Here is a 12,668-nt window from a genome sequence, read left to right on the forward strand (position 1 = left end):
GTTATGCCTCAGATGACTGGGTTGCTCTCAGCAGCATAAAAAGGCACAATCTGTTGGCTTTTAATTTGCATATCTGCTGTTCATGAATGTGATATTCTTGGGTAGTCAAAAAGAAAGATACTGGCTCCAAATGGAAGCATTTATACCCTGTTGGCTTCCTTCATTGCAAGCTTTTATTGCCATTCTTGTCAATCTTTTACATTCCTGTATGTATCCCATTCACCTCCTTAACTTCTAGTAATTTCACTATAATTTCCAAATCCATTTTTCTTCATTCTATCTGCTTTTGCTTTTTTTTTTTTTTAAATCCCACAACAGTGTGGTCTGGAAAGCCAACCTTGTGAGGCTTTACTGCAACAGTCCCAATTCCTTCAAGTCATTGAATTTAATACAAGTCTTGCTCAAGTTAGGTTCATCATCAGTAAATTCCTATTTATACCTACGTAAGATTTTAATATCCCAGCCCACAAAGTGTACCAGAATAATGTACATAAATATGGAATATTTTCCTATGTATATGTTTGGGATTAAGGAACTTCCAAGTGACTAGGTCTGTTTCATCACTAGTCACTCTGAACCCATTAGCTGGTCCCAGAATTTGTATAACACTTTGATACAAGCCTATGAGAAATTTAAGAACATGTTGCCAGTAAGTGGCTATAAAAATCCTGTACAATGTGTTGAAGGACAATATATTTTCCATATAAATGTGTATAGAAAATGCATTTATGCAAAACTTCTTTGCTCTAGAACTCTTCAGCTTCTTTCAAAAAAAAAAGCAGCAAGGAAAAACCTTCAGAAAGTAATAAACTTGGATAAGAGCTGTTGGTCTTTCCTATAAGGACACAGGAGTTCAGACCACTTAGCAAAAGTCTGGAAGCAAAATGAAAGATTTGCTGAAGACGACTGCTGCTCATGTCTGAATGAGATTTTCCCTCCCTTTTCTTTAATCATTTTTTCCCTCCATCTTTAGGCAAATTTTTTTATTAAAACTGTAAATTTTATTGAAGTTGTTATTTCCTTCCCTATTTTCTATATAACAAATTTCCGTTTTTCCTTTTGGAGGGATGAAACTCCTCTCTCCTGCCCTTAGTCTCCTCTAGGTTAAGCTTCTAGCCTCCCACTGCCGGTCTGTGATAGTACGTGTCCCTGTCAATGCTGCCAACAGCCCCACCCTTAGTGGTGCTGGACATACAACTTCTCTGTGTCCAACACCCCATAAGGTGATCTCACCTCCTTGCGCTCCTCTGCCACGCTTAATAGCCATGTGTATGAAGGTACAGCAACGTACTTGACAGCAAATAGGGTGGGGATTCTGCAGACCTGGTGCTGCTCCCATCTGCCCACTTGCCTCTGCTGTGCCTCAGTTTCCCTGCCTGACACCTACAGGTTTGCAATCAAAAACTTTTCTGCAACTGGAATGAGAAGCAAGAAATCTGGGGTCAGAGAATTGGGGGTCATTTGCAACCCTAAATTGAATTTCATTGGCAAAGGTACCTTTTTTCCTTAATAGAGAAAATCTCTTACAATATACAGGTGTTGCAGTAGCCCCTATTCCAGTCTTGTTCGTGGCCCCAAAGGTAGCAATGAGATGAAACAGGGTTGGTCCTATCTACTTGATTAAATGCTTAAAATCATGACTAATAAAAATCATGCAGATCCACATGAGGGCTAACTGGGCTAAGAGGAAACATGTATTCATTTGTTATTGTTGATAACTCATGTAAACAGATTTCTGCACCCAAAAGAGTGGGAACCCACAGACTGAGTCATGGCTTTACTGAAATCTTTGGGAGTTTTACCCTGATGTCAGCAACACCCAGCTTCCTCACCTCTTCTGAGTCAAAAGCCTTCACGAAACTGCAAAGTAAATCATAGAACCATAGAATGGTTTGGGTTGGAAGGGACCTTAAAGATCACCTAGTTCCAACCCCCCTGCCACGGGCAGGGACACCTTCCACTAGACCAGGTTGCTCCAAGCCCCATCCAGCCTGGCCTATTGAGTTCTTAATCTCCAACGAAAATGTAATAAATGCTCCTATAATACTGGTCTGTTTTACATTTTTAAAAAAATTTTTTAAAGAACAGGAATGTTTTGCTGGGAGTCTTTTTAACACCTGTGTTGCACTTGGTGTAAAAATCTCTATATAATGCAATCAGGACCATTCCTGATCCTGTGGACTTTTAAGCAGTATCATTTATTGGGTCACTGTGTGACTCATCTTTCTCTAAAATTCACATTCATTTGTTTTATCAGTTAGTGACATTAATGAAGTAATGACTGAGTATGTGAAATTCCCTGCCATGAGTTGTTCTAGAAATCACAAAGGGAGGTCTTTAGCTTCCTTTAAAACAAGCAACTTCCTCCCAAAAGCCACCCAACTGACTGACAGCAGTCAGTCTTTTTATACGAGCAAAATTACTTAGAACAGCATTTATAACATCAGAATCACAAAATTTTTAAGTGAAAATTATTTTGAGCCATTCCTAGACTGAACAGCCTCTAAATCCACGGAAAAGAAAAGCTACTAAGGTTGTATGAGTTATGAGGTTATATTTGTGAATACCACAAGCTCTCCCAGTTCTGCTGGATTGCTGCTGCTCAAAAGGTTGCAGCTGTTACCTGTCCCAGGGCATTCCCTGTCAAATGTAGTGATAACCGAGGTTTGAAATCCTGCTTGAGCAAAGGGCCAGCAAAAATATGTTTTATTAACAAATACCTGTAACTACTCTGACTGCTTCTCCGCTGTAGGCAGGTACAGAAGCAGGGTCCAAGCTGAGGCTCAGGAGAGAAGTATATCTGTCTACTGCTGTGAGCTCCCCAAGCATCACGGGCCAGCCATGTATCTCTCAACACCAGTTTTTCTCCTGACACACACAGATCATACAAGCTCCCTTCCATGCCTTGTCATAGCCACAAACTATTTAGTCCTTCAAGTTTGTCTGTAAGTAAAAACGTAGGTTACTGACCCGTTCAGTCTCAACTGAGAGTTACGATGAACAATGACAAGGGATGGATTTCCACCCTAAACCCTTCTGTAGACATACATCATGTAAGGATACAGATTTACTGAGTAGCTGACAGGGAGAAAAAGTAGAGGCAGAAAAACTGAGGTGCTTGAATGCAAGATGTGAAAAATCAGTCATGGGAGAAGTTGCAAAAGAAACATTTTTCTTAACTAACATCATGCAGAGGAACACCTCTGCCACAGGGAAGGATGGAGAACACTGTAGGCATGGAGAGCAACTCTGGCCCAACCTCTTGAACACACAATAAAATGCCTGAAGAGTGACAGAAAAGCCAGGGGTAGGCCTCCATGCTCCAGGGAGACCTGCAGCATCTGAGGAGCATGTGTAGTGCTGCTCTGCTGTGTGGAGCCTATGCCTGGCCAGCATCCTTTCACTAGGATCTGCCTTCAAAGAGCTTTTGTGTTTCCTTCCAAGCTTGGGTTTATTCCCACCTGGATTTCAGTGTTTTTCATCAACTGAGATTGTTCCTTTTTTTTTTTTTTTTGGCTTTTTTGGAAGAGAAGACATGGGAGAAAGCTTATTTTCTTTTTCTGCCCTATATATTTATGTGGACTAGTTGTGCATCAATAATCTGGTTACTTACTCCCCTTTCCCGTCCTCAGAGAGGCTTCAACTTAGAAAGAAATCATCTTTGTGAGTCTGGTACATGGACAAACTGATTCCAACCAGCTGTTTCCCAAACATGGTCATAATTCCCTTTGAGCATGTCCAGCATCCCTGAGCGTGCCTGCCTCACCAAGGATGAGATCACGCAACAGCCCCAAATTGACTGCTTAGCATAAGAGTGGACACCAGGGTACCCTGCGTTTCACTTCTGTTGGTCATTTCTGTCATCAAATACAGAAACCTGTCCATATGTCCTGACCTCTATGTCATGACAAACTCCTCCCAAAGGTGCACCAGGACATGACACAAGTTGGAACATGGGAAATTCTAATTAGATATCAGCAAACAGGTTTTTCACCATGAGAGTGATCAAACTCTGGGGCAGAGACCCAAAGAGGCTGAGGCATCCCCATCCTTGGAAAGATTCAAACTCAGCTAGACATGGTGCTGAGCAACCTGACCTAAACTGGCTCTGCTTTGAGCCAGAAGATGCACAAGAGACCTCCAGATGTCCCTTCTGACCTAAATGGCTCTGTGATTCTACAACTTAAAATCTTGTTTCTGAACAACCAGGCCAGGCTCCAGTGAGCTGCTGTCTGGTTTTAAATGCATTCCCTACTTGGCCAGGCAGCTTTGCAGGGCAGGGACTACCTCCCTGTGTGCAAATGAGCAGCTCCTCTTCTCAGCCAGGTCCTCAAGGCCCTACCTCGATACTGATAATAATAATAAAGTGAAAGGAAAGAACACTCTCTATCATCTCTCACTCATGTGACTTGTTTTTTTTTACAGCAAACTCTAGTTTTTCAGGATTTCAGTGCTATCTAAACGAGCCCAAGACATGCCCCAGCATGCACTTCCACACACGCACGTGAGACTCCAGCCTTCAGCACTGTGAAATGGTGCACACGGGAGTGCTTGCCTATGATGGGCACTGGAAAATCTGAACCACCTGAAATATACCTCCAAAATACCCCAAACTGACCAAGGGCACCAGCAAAAATAACAGGTTTTTGTGCTGCCACTGCTTGTCTGAGGAGGAAGCAGACCACCAGGTCTGAAACACACCTGAGGAGCAACACTACCTCTTCAGGAGTGGAGGATGGACAGCTGTCCTGCTGCCCAGAGGTCACAATCCAGACTTCTCTTATGAGATGACATGCTTCTTTATATCCCCATATGGATTAGGCTGTTATGGAATGTAAGGAAGTGTGTGGTTTCAGGGAGACATCGCCAGTGTCCTCTGCTTCCAGCTACTGCAAGGAGCCAAATGCTTTTCTGTAACTGCATTTTATTTGAATTTGCATTTGTCAAATATAGTCAGGCAGCTTATATTCACTCCACAGTGCCCTCAGTGGAAAGCACATAGGGATCTGCAAATCTAAACAGGTTGCAACCTCCTGAATCCATACAAATTTGACCTCAAAGATGTATTCTGCACATTTTTCTCTGGGTGGGCTTTCTTCTTAAATCTGCATCATCATATCTCAGGGTATTCTTGCTGCGTACAAAGATCTTCTTTTGTCTTCCGAGCTCTGCTTAATTCTTTTCTCTAATGACACTGTGTAGAAATGAGTTTAGTTTATTTTTTTGCAAACTGCAAGACAGTGGACCAGTTGCCCTTCACCCATCCAGAACAACCTGGAGATATCCAGGATAACCTGAATATCCTGTTCCACAGAGCTGAACAGCTCAAACCATTTCTCATGGATTACCTTCTACTATAGGCCAAAAATTGAAATATTTAGGGAGTTTTCAATCAGCTTTAATTTATTTTAAGAAAGCATTTAGGAAATCTCTTGAAGCTCTGCAGCGATGGGGACTGTTACTATCATTATGGCCTAGGTTTTGAAAGGTTTTTAAACCCTAATTTCCCATGGGAAATTGTGGGAATTCCACCCCAAAATACCCCTCAACACACCTGATCTAGTTAGAAGCTTAAGGACATGTCTATGCTGCAGCGATTAATGCTCACAACTTAATTTTAACCCAGCTATGAGAGGTACAACTAGCAGGTAGATGTAGTAATTCAGCAAATTCATAACCATGTATTTGTCCAACATCCAGGCCAATTGTGTAGTTCAGGCTGGCCACACTCTGCTGTAGGCAATACTGGAGACAGCTAGGTTTTATCACAGTAGCTTGTATTCCTTGGCCTCATACTCCAAGGAGGCTTTGGCATCTAGGAGTCCAAATTTCACTGTCTACACCACTATTAGTTCACTAAATAGTGCCGGGGCCTGTGTAGTTGCCCTCAAACCAATAGGCAAAAAATGACTGTTCATCCCTCTCACTTTCTTAAATAGATGGTCATCTTCAAACTCCCTACTGGGAATGGTCCTTGATCTGCCCTAATTCCCAAGCTGAGCTTGGGAACTCTTAGGGTCAGTGCTAGTTGATACAGGTCAAAACTGTGCCAGCAACTGTGCTAAACACAGAAGAAACCACTGAGTTCCTGTGCTTATACCTCAGCACTGTTTAATATACCAATATAGACCTTGAAACCAATGACATTTATGTTTCTCAGTCACCAAGATGCTCTGCAAAATTTCAGTCTTAATCAAAACCAAGGCTTCTGCATCTGACACAAGCCCTGTGGTCTCCTAGGTGTAATTCAAGAAGGTGCTTGTCAAACTTTCTTTCATCCTGTCCTTTTTCTACAGCTTTAACTCTTAGGTTATGAAGACTAATTCAGAAGAGAAACAGAAGAGAGGAAAATGGTCCTTTCTTCTTTAATTGTAACAACAGCACAAGCTAAAAGGGCACCCAATGGAAAGAGCAGGCAGGAGTGCAAATCCTGATGTCTGTTCTCTCCATGGCTTTGCTGATCAACCCCTTGCCTGTGTCTCAAACATACCATCTCCTTTCTGCACCCGGTGGCCTCTTCACCTCTAAAATGCTGAAGACATCGTAGTCTGTGTAGATTTGGACTTTGTTTAGCTGCCTAAAAAGATGCTCCTAGTAACTTTGGAGACACCCTAAGAATAGTCTACTAGCTTCTAGCTGTTCTTCAGGTATTTCCTATGCCATACCTGCATGTCACATGTGGGTGTCTCAGACACCCTGTGGTTCCTCAGACGATACCAGATCCTTACGTGTTGACAACTGAAGCCAGCGCTTCTGACTGGTCAGCTGAACGTGTCCCTAGTCTTGACTGACTGTATAAATTTGGGCTTTAAATCTGGGGTGGAATCCCCTCCCTCATTTACTTTCTGCAGCTGTCTCCAGCCTGCATACGCCTGTTCCGCTGGAGCCTGCAATCATCATTAACTCTTGCTGCACAGCATGGGCCGGGATTAAGTTACAGGCACACACTTGCAAGGACACACGAGAAGAAATAACGCAGACTAGTCATGCAGACAAAGGGCTAAGGTTTAGGAAAACCTATAGCTTGGCTGGGGGTCAAGGCCACTGTTTTAACTCTGTTCCTTCCTCCATCCTCTGGTTGGGCCATTCAGACCCTGGCTGAAAGTACAATTATCAAATAGCTTCAGGACAGGCCTAAGTTCTCCTCACTTCTGTCAAGGTTGCAACAGTCTAGTGCTGATGAGAGAGTTCATGAAACTGACGTTGTAGCTGAAGGCTTGCCTGAGCTGTTCTTTTGGCAGTGAGGTGGATGTCTCCATAGGGAATATGGATTTATGTTGCTGATGCTTTCATTGCTAATGGATAGCCCTGATGAAGCAAAGAGACAGTATGAGGCAAGCAGAGGAGTCCTGAGGTTACTCGAGTTAATATTCCTCCCAATGCTGAGAGGGCAAAGGGAGAAAAAAATAAAGAGGGGAAAAAACCCTCTTAATTAAGATGTTTTTCAGAGAAAAATGTATCAGGTCTCTGAAAAACCACATGCACATGGAAAGAGGCTTATGCACGGGGTTGGAAAAATGCTGCTTTTGTCCTGCTTGGAAGCTGCCCCGTGCCCCGCTGCTCGTGGTCTCTGGCAGCTGTCTCCTCGCTGAGACTCCCAGGTACAGCTGGAGGGCTCGGGGCGGCTCTCTGAAAAGTGATGCCTGAGTGACAACTGGCAGGTGACTTCCCTTGAATTGACAAAGGAGGCGACTTTCTTCCCTTCCTCCCTCCCGCTTCTCCTTTTTTTTTTATTGTTTAAAAATAATAAAAAAAAAAAGACAGGAAAAATATATAGAAAGAAAGCAGCAGGAAGAAAAGAGCTGTATGAAGAGAAATCTTCAGACACGTGCTGCTGTGGCTCAGGATGGGCGAATGCCAACCCTCCAAGCTTCAGAAGACTTTCTTCATTACCCATGTCCAGGCTCGTGAGCTAGGACCAGGTTCCAAGACAAGACCAGACTCTATCAAACATCTAGACACTGACCCAGAATTTGGCTCCTGAGGCTTATCCCCATCCTTAAATATTGTTGATTCCTGCATTAGTGAGAAATTCACTCTAGTCCAGACAACCACCCAGCAACTGGGGCATCACATGGATGCTGTGCAGGGCTCAGGTCTCGGACAAAATGGATGTACCAGATTTCATCTAAGATGGAAAGCACTGAGGTCTCCTAAGCTGGTGTCCTAAGTGCTGCACCGTTCTCCTCTCCCTCTAAGCAGTGGTCAGCATCAGTGCTCCAGTCTAATCTATCTAATTCCCCTTGCAGGTAAGGCGCAGCGAAGCCAAGCGAGTTATATGGTCAGGAGCTATGCTCTGCTCTGGCTGGTCAAACGGAACCAAGCCCGTCTTCGTTGGAGGTTTGGTCCCCTTCAACCAGCTATAGCAGTGTTGAAAACATCAAGCCAGGAAGGTGTGCCTCCCTCCACCTCAGCTCGACTCCACCAGCCCTTCCTCCTGGATGGATCTGCTAATCCTCTGAACATCTCCACAGGTGCATCTGGGGAGGAGCCATAGGTTTTTGGTTTTATTAAGCATCACTGCAAGGGTGCTTGGCCCTGCAAGGACACATACATGTACCTGCTCCAGCATTACCAGAGGCCTAAAATATCACACACAAGGCTTGCTGGCTTGGCAACATCCAGCAGGTTTCTAAGTCACTGTGAATCTGCAGGGCCCTAATATACAACCTTCTTTATTTCCCTTCCCTACCGAACATGCATCCACACACCCCCTCTTGCCAAGCAGTTCCAGGCCACGTAATCTGTGTTTAAAATAAAAAAAATCATAAAGAACAAGGGTAACATATCCTTGAAAGTGCACTGTGTCCACGTGTCTTTTCTTATTTCTTTAATGCAAAAAGGAGCTATAAGTAACCATAATCTGCAGGGTAAAGGTTTGTGACCCACAGGAAGCAACATATCAGTTATCCCATAGCCGCTTAGCCCACAACACACATCACCCCACACAAGGTGATGCAAGGTGTGATACAAGGTATCTTCTGAATCTTCCCATCCACATCACATTACAGCAAATGAAGAAAACCAGTCAAATGCCTCAAAAATGGCTTTGCTGACAGGGCCTGACCTGTTCTTTGAGCCAGGCAATGAATTTAGATGTCTAACTTTAGCCATCCAACTCAGCAAGCTGTTCCTTGCCCTCACCCCACCAAAAAAAATGTGCAAAGTTATCAATAAATAAATTAACAAATTCATATCAACGTAAGTTCATTAAGTTCATCATCCACGATGGCCTTATTTTTTGCTGGATGGATGGGGAGGAGGATGCAAACTGTACAGAACAAGGAGTGGCATCAATGTGTCCCAAGCAACCTGGGTCTCTGCTACAGGACAGTGTTGCTCCATGGAACGCCACGTGCTCCCAGACCTTGCATTTTCCCCATGGGGATGCATTGGAGCACAACTTCATTTCTGCCAGGTCTCCATGGCCAATGTCCTTTGGAAGACCCAGACACATAGAGGTGACAGTGCACAGGGGGACAGTCTGGCCAGGATCACGTGTGTGTGACAGACAGAGCAAAGGACAGCAGCTATTAGGACCTCATCACATGTCATGGGGGGGTTTCTGAGAGGCAAGAAGGAGTATGCACATTGTATGGGTTTGCTGGCACTACTGAATCTAACAGATTTAGTAAATTCAGGTCAAAAGGCAAATTAACTCCATCCCAGCCAAAACCACCACAGCTCTCATCAGATTTACAATTAATCATGAACAAGGACTGCGTCATCACTGACAGCTCATGGATCTTAACCACATTTCACAGTCCTAAATCCCTGGAGGTTTCTTAGCGCTTCAGGCAAACTGCTCCTGGTTTGAAACAGTTCCTGGAGATGAGTCAAAAGGGGATTTTTTAAATGTCTCATATCTCACTGCACCTCCACTCTACACAACCTGGGTTTGCTCGGCCTCAGCACTGCTCTGTGGTAACACCACATCTACGCAGGGTTTGCCTGCAGGGTACAGCATTGGGTTATGCAGTAGACAGGCAGAGCATCCTAATGCAGTGGGCAAAGCAAGCATTGCAATATGCAGTCCTCAACTTCTCAGGCTGTATTTTCCATCGAAGGAAATGTCTGGAAATATGGTCCCATCCAAAATAAAAACAGCCCTAACAGAAGATCCAACAGTTCCAGCACAGTACATAGAAGATGTATTTCTGCTAGAGAAATAACTTGTGCCAGGCCCTTTCTTTGTCCCTGAGACCTGCTGGACCCGTCCAGCCATGTCCCCACTCAGCCACCACCACATCACTGCATTCAAACTACTTCCCAGGAGGAGGACAGGTACTAACCCATCTCCCAGGCAGCTGATGGAGAGGAGGTGACATGTTTCTCCCAGCCTCTTGCTGAGCCAGCCACGTTGTGGCAGTGGTGGTGGGCAGGCAGCAGTGATGGTTAGCTCTTCTCAGCTTTGACACCTCCAGCAGGCATCAGTCATGGACCAAGTTGCTCATGGGAGACCCAGGGCACCCCTTAGGCACCAACAAGGAGTGAGTCCTACAGCACCGGCAGCGACTGCAAAGCAGGGACATGGCAGGGACATGGCAGCTCAAGTACAGCCAGCACCCACTACACCCTAAAACCCTTTTGCCACACCAGGAGCTGGCTTTTGGGGTTATCCAGGAGCATGTCCTTATCTGTAAACCCTTCCCTGGTGTTTGGCTCTCCAGGACCAGCACCAGTCTGTGGAGGATGCAGACCCATCTTTGGGGCAGAGCTGTGTGGGATGAGGAAGGGATCACAACAGACTGGGGCCAAGCGCTCAGCAGCAACTCAAGCTTCAACAAGGAAAACACCAGCAGGGTACAAAATCCTGAAGGAAAGAAACAAGGGCAAGATGCTCCAGGGCACCCCATGGCTACCCTGTCCCTTCCTGTTCAGGACCTGTTGGGCCAGCAAGGGCTCTACAAACATCTGACCGGGGTAACCAAGATAATTTGTAGGAGCGTGGTCAATCTGTCTTGATCTAGAGGCACTCTGTGTCAGAGGAGGTAGCTCTGAGGGAAGCCATGGGCAGCCCATGCTGGGGCAGGGACACCTGAAGGACTCACCAAAGGGACTGGGTCAACTGAGCACAATGTGTGGTGACAACAAGGGGACTGGAGATGAGGAAGGGGCAGGAGAGGTGCTGGGCTGAAGCTGAGCCTGGGGAAGTGGAGGAAGGTTTTTCCCTAAGTGTCTGCTTAATAGCTTTCCTTCTTTGTTTCTTAATACCCAAGTCAGTAATTAAAAGTTTGTTAGGGAGGAGTTATTTGTTGATAATAACTTAAATTAACTGAATTTCCATTAGCTAAGATTCTTTTCTGTGCCATAGCATGGGTTTGAAAACTTCCCCCTGCAATGGCATTGCCAACCTAGCTCTACCTCAGGGTATGGCATGGCATGTCCCAGCACATCCCTACGTTGCATCTACCCATGCTTGGTCTTCCTTACACCAACACGAGCTGGGTTGAGGTTAACCTGGGCGGCAGGAGTTCTGGCCAGTCCCGGGGCTGCCCTTCCTTTCAGGCACAGCCTGATGCCTTCTCAGAGACACTGAGAGGTCAGTGCTGCACTGAGCTCAGTCCCTTATGGGGTGGGGTGAGATGTGTTCCCCTGAGCTCTCGATGCTCACCCACTCACATCCCTCCAGGATCTGTTCCTCCAGGGTCACCTGCTGCAGCATGCTGGGTGCTGGAAACCTCCTCGTATTTGGGATGAGGCACCCTCATGCTGAGCCCACCTCTGCTCATCCTCTTCCTCCTAAAATCTGCCTGCACACCTCTGGAGTTCCTGCAGAGAGGCTTTCAGCCAGAGCTTCCTCCACCACTGAAGAAATGACCTCCTCTCTTCTGACCTCCTATCCTGGAGCTGAGCAGTTCCAGAGGCTCCAGAAGGCTACAGAAGACATAGGAAGAAGATATGGGCTCTCCGCTACTCACAGAATCACAGAATCACAGAATCAACCAGGTTGGAAGAGACCTCTGGGATCATCGAGTCCAACCATTGCCCTGACACCACCATGTCAACTAGAACATGGCACTAAGTGCCATGTCCAGTCTTTTCTTAAACCCCTCCAGAGATGGTGACTCCACCACCTCCCTGGGCAGCCCCTTCCAATGTCTAATGACCCTTGCTGAGAAGAAACGCTTCCTAATGTCTAACCTGAACCTCCCCTGGCGAAGCTTGAGGCTATGTCCTCTTGTCCTATCTCTAGTTGCCTGGGAGAAGAGGCCAACTCCCACTCTGCTACAACCTCCCTTCAGGTAGTTGTAGACTGCAATAAGGTCACCTCTGAGCCTCCTCTTCTCCAGGCTAAACAACCCCAGCTCCCTCAGCCATTCCTCGTAGGTCAGACCCTCCAGACCCTTCACCAGCTTGGTCGCCCTGCTCTGGACTCGCTGCAGATGGAGGGGGAAGCATAGCCTTGTACCTTTGCAGCTTCTTTCTCACAGTTCTTGTGGACCCTCTGTACTGAACCCTGTTCCCAAGCAAGGAGAGTATTTTCCCTCCCCTACACCTTCACTCAGGTTTCCCAGGCATGTGAAAAGCAGCAATAACCCATTTTTACTGAATATCCTCTGAACATTTTTTCATGTCGATTTTGCTGACAAGCAGAAGCCGAAACCTTTGTTTAGAGCAATAACGTACAGCAAAAAGCAAGGCTGGAAAAGTCACCCCAGCAGGTC

Source organism: Nyctibius grandis, chromosome 1 (genome assembly GCF_013368605.1).
Source record: "Nyctibius grandis isolate bNycGra1 chromosome 1, bNycGra1.pri, whole genome shotgun sequence".
Classification (NCBI taxonomy): Eukaryota; Metazoa; Chordata; class Aves; order Nyctibiiformes; family Nyctibiidae; genus Nyctibius; species Nyctibius grandis.